This window comes from Penaeus japonicus, unplaced genomic scaffold (assembly GCF_977035675.1).
Source record: "Penaeus japonicus unplaced genomic scaffold, GWHDUDI00000001_assembly GWHDUDI00000015, whole genome shotgun sequence".
NCBI classification, from domain to species: Eukaryota; Metazoa; Arthropoda; class Malacostraca; order Decapoda; family Penaeidae; genus Penaeus; species Penaeus japonicus.
In genome coordinates, this window is record NW_028234417.1 from 7,452,792 (window position 1) to 7,462,648 (window position 9,857).

The following is a 9,857-nucleotide window of genomic DNA, read 5'->3' on the forward strand; positions in this document are numbered from 1 at the left end:
CGAAAGTACATAATAAAAAAAAAAAAAAAAAAAATAAAAATATATATATATATATATATATATATATATATATATATATATATATATATATATATATCTGAGCAAATCTTATCATTTCGCTATCAACCTTAACTACGTGATTTCGAAGGTTTACAGGAACAAAGCCCAGAATACAGAAGCACAAGCTGATACATTATTAAACAGTAACTCCTTTATGTACTGTCACACGATGCAATGGTAAGACACATCACTGAAACACCAATAAACTATCCTACTTTTTATTTTTATTTTATCATTTTTTCTATTTATCTTTTTTTTTTTTATTCTAGAACATCTTCCATTGCACAGGACATGGATGTTTGTGGTTTTCTCGATGATTTCTCAGCACTAGATGAAAACTTTATATTTGTTTGTGTAAGGAAAGGATGAGGGAGAAGGAGTGAGAAGAGAGAGAGAGAGAGAGAAAAGTTTTGAGGGGGGAAGGGAAAGAGAAGGAAGATAGGACCGGGGGGGGGGAGGAAAGAAAGAAAGACGGGGGAGAAGATAGGAGAAAAAAGAGAGAGAGAAAGAGAGAGAGAAAAAAAGGAGAGGGAGAGGGAGAGAGCAGGAGAAAGAGAGAGAGAGAGAGAGAGAGAGAGAGAAGGAGAAACAGAGAGAGAGAAAAAGAGAGAGAAAAAAAGGAGAGGGAGAGGGAGAGAGCAGGAGAAAGAGAGAGAGAGAGAGAGAGAGAGAGAGAGAGAGAGAGAGAGAGAGAGAGAGAGAGAGAGAGAGAGAGAGAGAGAGAGAGAGAGAGAGAAAGAGAGAAGGAGAAACAGAGAGAGAGAAAGAGAGAGAGAAAAAAAAGGAGAGGGAGAGGGAGAGAGCAGGAGAAAGAGAGAGTGGGGGAGAGAGAGAGAGAGAGAGAGAGAGAGAGAGAGAGAGAGAGAGAGAGAGAGAGAGAGAGAGAGAGAGAGAGAGGAGAGAGAGAGCGAGAGAAAAGGAGAAGAGAAGAGAGAAAGAGAAAAAAGAGAGAGAGAGAACGAGAGAGAGAGAGAGAGGGGGGAAAAGAAGTGAGAGAAAGGACAGAAGGAGAAGAGAGAGAGAAAGAGAGGGAAAAGGAAGGAGAGGGGAAAAAAAAAGAGAGAGAAAGGATTTCCCTTTAATATCGGGGACACTACTGATGCAGTAAAACAAAGGCATTCCTTGGGGGTAGTAAACAAGGGACCCTTGGGTACATTTTAAACGTAAACCCCAGGACATACTGATGAGTACAAAAAAAAGGCTTTCCTTGGGGTAGCTAAAACCCAAGGGGGACCCTCTGGTACATTTTAAAACTTCACCCCCAGGACACGAAATATGCAGTACAAACAAAAAGGCTTCCCTTTGGAGGTGGGCCAAAATAAGGGAGCCTCTGGGTAAATTTAACGTCATGCCCAGGACACTTTATGATGCAGTCCCAACCCCAAAAAGGCATTCCGGAGGTACCTTAACGGGGGGAGCCTTGGGTACACTTTAACGTCATGAAAGTGTACCCAAGGGGCTTTCCTTGGAGGTAGCCCCTCTCAAACAGGGAGCCTCTGGGTACACTTTAAACGCATGCCCAGACACTACTGATAGCCTACAAACAATAAAGGCATTCCTTGGAGTAACCTCAAACAAGGGAGCCTCTTGGGTACACTTTTACGCATGCCCAGGACACGTACTGATGCAGTACTAACAAAAAGCATTTCTTGGAGGTAGTCTCACACAAGGGAGCCTGTTGGGTCCAACTTTAACGTCATACCCAGACACGTACTGATGCAGTACTAACAAAAAGGCATGCCTTGAGGTAGCCTCAAACAAGGGAGCCTCTGGGTACACTTTAACGTCCATGCCGCAGGACACGTACTGATGCAGTACAAAACAAAAAGGAATTCCATGGAGGTTAGCCCTCGTCAAACAAGGGAGCCTCATGGTACACTTAAACGTCATGCCCAGGACACTACTATCAGTTACAAACAAAAAGGCATTCTTGTAGGTAGCCCTCAAACAAGGGAGCCTCTGGTACACTTTAACACGCATGCCCAGAACGTACTGATGCAGTACAACAACATAAAGGCATTCCTTGGAGGTAGCCTTCACACAAGGGGCCGTCTGGGTACACTTTAAACGTCATGCCAAGACACGTACTGGATGCAGTACAAACAAAAAGCATCCCTTGGAAGTAGCCTCACACAAGGAGCCTCTGGTACACCTAAAACGTCATGCCCAGGACACGTACTGATGCATACAAAATCAAGGCATTCCTTGGAGTAGCCTCAAACAAGGGAGCCTCGTGAATAAACTTATCGTCAGCCCAGACATGTACGAAATCCAAGTACAAACAAAAAGGCATTCTTGGAGGTAGCCTCAAACAAGGGAGCCTCTGGATACACTTTAACGTCATCCCCAGACACGTACAGATGCAGTACAACAAAAAGGCATTCCTTGGAGGTAGCCTCAAACGAGGGAGCCCGTGTACAGTATAAAACGGTCATGCCCAGACACGTACTGAAGCAGTACAAACAAAAAGTCCTTCCTTGGAGGTGCCTCACACAAGGGAAGCCTTCGGGTAAAGTATAACGTCCATTCCCCAGGACACGTATACTGCTGCAGTAACACACAAAAAGCATTCCCTTGGAGGTATCCTCACACAAGGGACCTCTGGTACAGTTTAAACGTCATTCCCAGGACACGTACTGATGCAGACACACAAAAAGCATTCCTTGGAGGTAGCCTCAAAGCAAGGGAGCCTCTGGGACTACTTAACGTCATGCCCAGGACCCGTACTGAAGCAGAATAAACAACAAGGCCTTCCTAGGAGGTAGCCTCACATAAGGGAGCCTCTGGTAAACTTTAACGTCATTCCCAGGACACGTACTGAGCAGTACAAACAAAAAGGCATTCCTTGAGGTAGTTCACACAAGGAGCTTCTGGTGACACTTTAACGTCATGCCCAGGACACGTACTGATGCAGTACAAATACAAAAAAGGCATTCCCTTTGAGGATCCTCAAAAATGGGAGCCTCTGGGTACACATTAATCGTCATGCCCAGACACTTACTGATGCAGTACAAACAAAAAAGGCATTCCTTGGAGTTACCTCAAACAAGGTAGCCTCTGGGTACACATTAACGTCATGCCCAGGACTACTAACGATGCAGTACAAACAAAAAGTCATTCCTTGGAGGTAGTCTCACACAAGGGAGCCTCTGGGGTACACTTTAACGTCCATGCCCAGGGACACGTACTGATGCATTACAAACAAATAGGCATTCTCCTTGGAGTTAGCCTCAAACAAGGGAGCCTCTGGGTAACACTTTAGTCATGCAACCAGGATTAAACGTCCTGATGCAGTAACAAACAAAAAGGCATTCCGTGAGGTATCCTCAAACCAGAGCCTCTGGTAACACTTTAAACGTCAATGCCCAGGACACTACGATGCAGTACAAACAAAAGGCTTCCTTTGAGGTATCCTCACACAAAGGAGCCTTGGGTACCAGTTTTAACGTCATAACCTAGGACACGTATCTGATGCAGTACACAACAAAAGGCTTCCTTGGAGGTAGCCTCACACAAGGGAGCCTTCGGGTACAGTTTCACGTCATGCCCAGGAACCACTTACTGATGCCAGTAAAAACAAAAGATAGAGAGAGAGAGAGAGTTCCTTGGAGGTAGTACCACACAGGGAGCCTCTGGGTAACACTTTAACGACATGCCGACACGTACTGATGCAGTACAAACAAAGCTGGGCATTCCTTGGAGGTAGCCCTCAAACTAAGGGAGCCTACATCGTACATGTTTGATTGTTAACCGATCATGCATCAGGACACGTACTGATGTCATACAAAAACCAATATAGGATAATTCCCTGTGGAGGTAGCCTCAAACAAGTGAGCCTCTGGGTACAGTATTAACGTCAAGACCCCAGGACACGTACTGATGCAGTACAAACAAAAGAAGCGGCATTCCTTGGAGGTAGCCTCAAATAAGGCGCCTTTTGGTTTCAGTTTAAAAACGTCATATTCCCAGGACACTAACTATGCAGAATACAAACAAAAAGGCATTCCTTGAGTAGCCTCACACATAGGGCAAGGACTCTGGGTACACTGAGATACGTCATGCCCAGGAACAACGTAGCTGATGACAGTAACAAAACCAAAAGAAGGCATTCCGTTGAGAGGTAGTCTCAGACACAAGGGAGCTTCTGGGGACTGACATTTAACGTCCATGTCCCAGGACACGTATGGCTGGATGACCATGTTACAAATCTACAAAAGAGGATCATATGACCGGTGGAGGTAGTCTATCCAAACAAGGGAAGGCCTCTTGGTACAGTATTAATCGAATCATAGGCCCCAAGGAGCACGATATCTGATGCAGTACAAAAAAAAAATAGGCATTCCTTGGAGGTAGAGACTTCAAATCAAGGGAGCCTAGTGGGTCCAAGTTATAACGTCATGCCCATGGAATACACTTACAGATTGCAGTACAAACAGAAAAGGACCATTCCTTGAGAGGTGAGCCTCAAATCAAGGGAAGCCCTCGTGGTACACTTTAAACGTCGAGAGCCACAGGACACGTACTGAGTGCAGTTAGCAGAACCTAAAAGTGCATTCCTTGGAGGTAGCCTCAAACAAGGTTTAAAGTTGAGTGTACCGAAGTAGGGCTCCCTTGTTTGAGACTACCCCTCCAAGAGAATAGCTATTTTGTGTTGTATGTACTGCGACTAAGGCAGTACGTGTGCCCCTGGGCATGTGACGTATAAAGTTGGGGTAACCCAGAGGCTCCCCTTGTTTAGAGGCTACCTCCCCAAAAAAGGGGGAAAATTGCCTTTTATGTTATGTACTGACATCAGTACGTGGATCGACTGGACATGACGTGCGTTTAAAGAAGGTAGCCCAGAAGCTCCACTTGAAGGTGCAGACTACCTCCAAGGAATGCCTTTTTGTTGTATATGCATACAGTACGTGTTCCTGGGCATGACGTTTAAAGTGTACCCAGAGGCTCCCTTGTGTGAGGCTTACCTCCAAGGATAATGCCTTTTTGTTTGTACTGGCATCAGTACGTGTACCTAATCGACGTAGGGCACATCATATGACGTTCAAACTGTAAAACCCAACAAAGGCTCCCTTGTGTAGGACGGGCTACCTCCATAGGAATGCCTTTTTGTTCTATGTACTGCATCAGTACGTGTCCCCGGTTTGTCTTCATGACGTTAATAGGTGGTGTTTAACTCACGAGGCTCCCCTTGTTTGAGGCCTACCTTCGCAAAGGAATGCCTTTTTGTCTTTGTTTACTGCGCATCAGTACGTTTGGTTCCCTGGACTATGACGTTAAAGTGTTATCCCAGAATCGAGAAGGGCTCCCTAGTTTGAGCGGGCTCACCTCCATGGAATGCCTTTATAGAGTTGTTTGTAACTGCGCACATTTAGGCCAGTAATGTCCTGGGCATGACGTTAAAGTGTACCCAGAGGCTCTTGCTGCTGTGTGAATGTTATAATACGCTCCAAGGAATGCCTTTTCTTGATTTGTACTGCATGTCCTTTCAGTACGTGTCCTAGGGCATGGGATCGTTAAAGTGTACCCAGAGGCTCCCTTGTTAGATAAGTGTCTACCTCCAAAGTGGGAATTGCCTTTTTGTTGTGTTACTGCATCAGTAACGAAATACATGTCTCTGGGCATGACTGGATTTTAATCGTGTACCCAGAGGCTCCCTTATTGCTTGTTTTGAGGGCTACAGTCCAGAAGGAAGTGCCTTTTTTTTTTGTTTGTACTGCATCCAGTACGTGTCCTGGACATGACATTAAAGTTGTACCCAGAACGCTCCCTTGTGTGCAGAAAGACTTAACCTCCAAAGTATGCCTTTTTGTTTGTACTGCATCAGTACGTGTCTTGGGCATGACGTTAAAAGTGGTACCCAGAGGCTCCCTTGTTAGAGAAAGGGCTTAACCTCCTAGGAATGCTTTTGTTTAGATGTACTGTCAGAACGTGTCTGAGACATGTCATTGAAAGTGTACCAGAAGCTCCCTTTGTGTGAGACTACTAGCCAATGGAATGCCTTTTTTTTATTTGTTAATGCATCTGTACGGATCAGATTGGGCCATGTAGTTATATTTTTGGTTAAAGATGAGGCCAGAGAGAACCAGTGACCTTGTTTGAGGCTACCTCCAAGAATGCGCTCTTTTGTTTGTACTGCATCAGTACGTCGTCCTCGGGCATGATTGAGCGTTTTAATAAAGTGTACCCAGAGGCTCCCTTGTGTTGAGATTACCCTCCAATAGGAATGCCTTTTTGTGTGTACTGCAATCTCTCAGAAAGTGTCGACTGGGCATGACGTTTTAAAGTGAGTTTACTCCGAAAGAGGCTCCCTTGTTTGAGGCTACCTCCAAGGAATGCCTTTTTGTTTGTACTGCATCAAGTACGTGTCCTGGGCATGACGTTTAAAGTGTACCCAGAAGCTCCCCTTGTGTGCGAAGATTACCTCCAACGGAATGCCTTTTGTGTTTACTGCATCAGTACGTGTCTCCTGGGCATGACGTTAAAGTGAGACCCAGAAGCTACCCTTGTGTGAGATTACCTCCAAGGAATGCCTTTTTGTTTGGGATCACTGCACGTCAGTACGTGTCCTGAGGAGGCCGCATGACGTTAAAGTGTACCCAGAGGCTCCCTTTTGTGAGGAGACAGTACCTCCCAATGGACATGCCTTTTTGTTAGTACTGTCGATCAGTACGTGTCCTGGGCATGGCTGCGCATGACGTTTAAAAAAATGTACCCACAGGCTCCCTTTGGCCGGGTTAGTTTTTTTGTGGTACTACCTCCAAGGAACTCTCTCTCTCTCTCTCACTCTCTCCATTTGTTTTTTATTTTACTGCATCAGTAAGTGTCCAATTGGGCATGACGTTTTTATAAAACTATACCTCCAAAGGCTCCCATTGTACGAGGCTACCTTCCAAGGAATGCTTTTTGTTTGTACCTGCATCAGTACGTGTATGCATTGGGGCACATGCAGCCATGACGTGTGTTCGAGAATGTATAAACATGTGACCACGTGGCTGCCCCCTTGTTTGTAAGGCTACCTCCTGAAGGAATAGGAGACGAGCCTTTTTGTTTGTACTGCCATCAGTACGTGTCCTGGGCATGACGTTAAAGCGTACCCACAGGCTCCCGTTGTTTGAGGCAGCTTACCTCCCAACGGAAATGTCTTTTTGTTTGTACTGGGGGACCAATCAGTAAGTGTCCGCGACCCCTGGGCACCAAATGACGTTAAGAAGAAATGTATCCCAGAGGCTCCCTTGTGTGAGGCTACCTACCAAGGGTGTTGTTCCTTTTTGTTGTGTACTAACATGCAGCGTACGGTGTCCTGGCTGCATGATGTTCCGTTAAAGTTATGTACCCAGAGGGCCTCCCTTGAGTTATGAAGCTACCCTCCAAGGAATGCCTTTTTGTTTGTACTGCATCAGTAACGTGAGCCTGGACGATGACGTGTAAAGTGATTTTTACCCAGAGGGCTCCCTTGTGTGAGGCTACCTCCAAGGACATGCCTTTTTTGTTTGTACTGTCATCAGCTATGGAGCGTGTGTCGAGGAGACTTGGAGTCAATGACGTTTTAAAGGGATACACACATGAGGCTCCCCTTGGTTTGAGGCTACCTCCAGAATGGAAGATGCCTTTTGTTTGTTAACTGTCGCAAATCAGTACGATTTGTCCTGGGCTAGCGAAGACATGACGTTAAAGTGTACCCAGAGGCGCCACCGTTGTTCTGAGGACTACCTCCAAGAATGCCTTTTGGGTGTCGGAGTTACTGCATCAGTACGTGTCCCTGGGCATGACAGTTAGAAGTGTACCCAGAGGCTCCCTTGTTGTGAGACTACTGATTCCAAGGAATGCCTTTTTGTTTGTACTGCATCCGAGTAAGTGTCCTGGGCATGACGTTAAAGTGTACCCAGAGGCTCGTCCTTGTGATGAGGCTACACCTCCAAGGAATGCCTTTGCTTGTTTGTACTGCATCGCAAGTACGTAGTCTTGGGCATGACGGCATAGAGTGTACCCAGAGGCTCCCTTGTTTAAGGCTACCTCCAAGGAATGCCTTTTTGTTTGTACTGCAATTCAGTAAGTGTCCTGGGCAGGACGTTAAAGTGTACCCAGAGGCTCCGAGTTGTTTGAGACTACCTCCAAGGAGAAGATAATGCCTTTTTGCTGTGTACATTTGGCGATCGCAGTACGTGTACCTGGGCATGACGTTTTAAAAAGTGTTACCCAAGAGGCTCCCTTGTTTGAGACTTACCTCCAAGGAAGCCTTTTTGTTTTGTACTGCGCATTCGAGTTAGATGTCCTGGGCATGATGACGTTAAAGTTTATCCCCCAGAGGCTCCCTTGTTGTGAGGCTGACCTCCAAGGAAATGCCCTTTTTTGTTTGTGTACTGCATCAGTATCGTGTCCTGAGGGCCATGGGACGTTCTTGAAATTTGAAAGTGTACCCAAAGGCGTCCGCCATTGTTTTGAGGGCTACTCCTGCCAAGGAATGCCTTTGTTTGTTTGTACTGCATGCCGATACGAACGTGGTCACCTGGACCGCAATGATGACGTTAAGATACGTGTACCCAAAGCACAGGGCTCCCTTGTGTGAGGCTACACCTCCAAAGGAATGCCTTTTTGATTTGATCTTTGTACCTGCCGATCAGTAGCGTGTCCTAGGGGCTATGACGATAAACTGGACCCAGATGCCCCGCAATTCTCTTGTTTAGAGGGCTACCTCCAAGGAGAATGTGCCTTTGGTGTGAGGGTACCTCCAAAGACTGAATATATATATAATATATATATATTATATATATATATAGATATATGCTATATAATATAATATTATATAGTGTGGATGTGTGTGTGTTTGTGTGTGGTGGTGTGTGATAGTAGTGGTGTGTGTGTCAGTGTGCCCAGTGTGCTGTGGGTGAGTATAAAGAACGAGCATGGTGTGTAGAGAGAGAAAGGAGAGTAAGACAAGATGATAGATAGATAGATTAGATAGGGTATTAGAAGTTGAAAGAAAGTATATATAAAAATTAGACGGAAGGGTCCGGAGTACAGGACCCAGAGCCGGGTGGCCCCCTGGGTGATAAGATCACGCCATGTATAGTATTATGATATATATATATATATAATGAAGTAATAATATATATATAGTATATATATATATAGTAATATATGGATATATACATATACGTAATAACTATATATGAATAGTACATATATATAATAAGATAGTATATAATTTATATGGTAGGTGAGTATATATTAGTATATATATATATTATATATATATATAGCATTTATATATAGTACATATGTAACAGTAAGTATATAAATAAGAGTATATATATACATATATATAATATAATATATATATATTAGATATAATGAATATATATATATATATAGAATGAGAGAGGAAGATGATGAGATGTAAGTTATATAGAGTCTGTATAATACAGTATATGAAATTAGATAATAAGACGTATAAAATATGATATATAGATATATATGAATATATATATCATATGTATAAGTATATATAGGAATATATATAGTACTCGAGATATATATATATTATATTTATAATATACACAAACACATCGTATATGTATCATTATGTCTGTGGACTGTATATGTAGAAATGTTAATAGTAGGACTCAGATCGGATATAATAAATAAATGAACATGTTATGTAGTGTACCATATACATATATATATACTATAAGTATAATATAAGTATAGTATAATAGTAAGTAATGATAGTATATAGTATATATAATATATATATATGCAGGTAAGAATACATTATATGAGGAAGAGAAGTGTCTGGT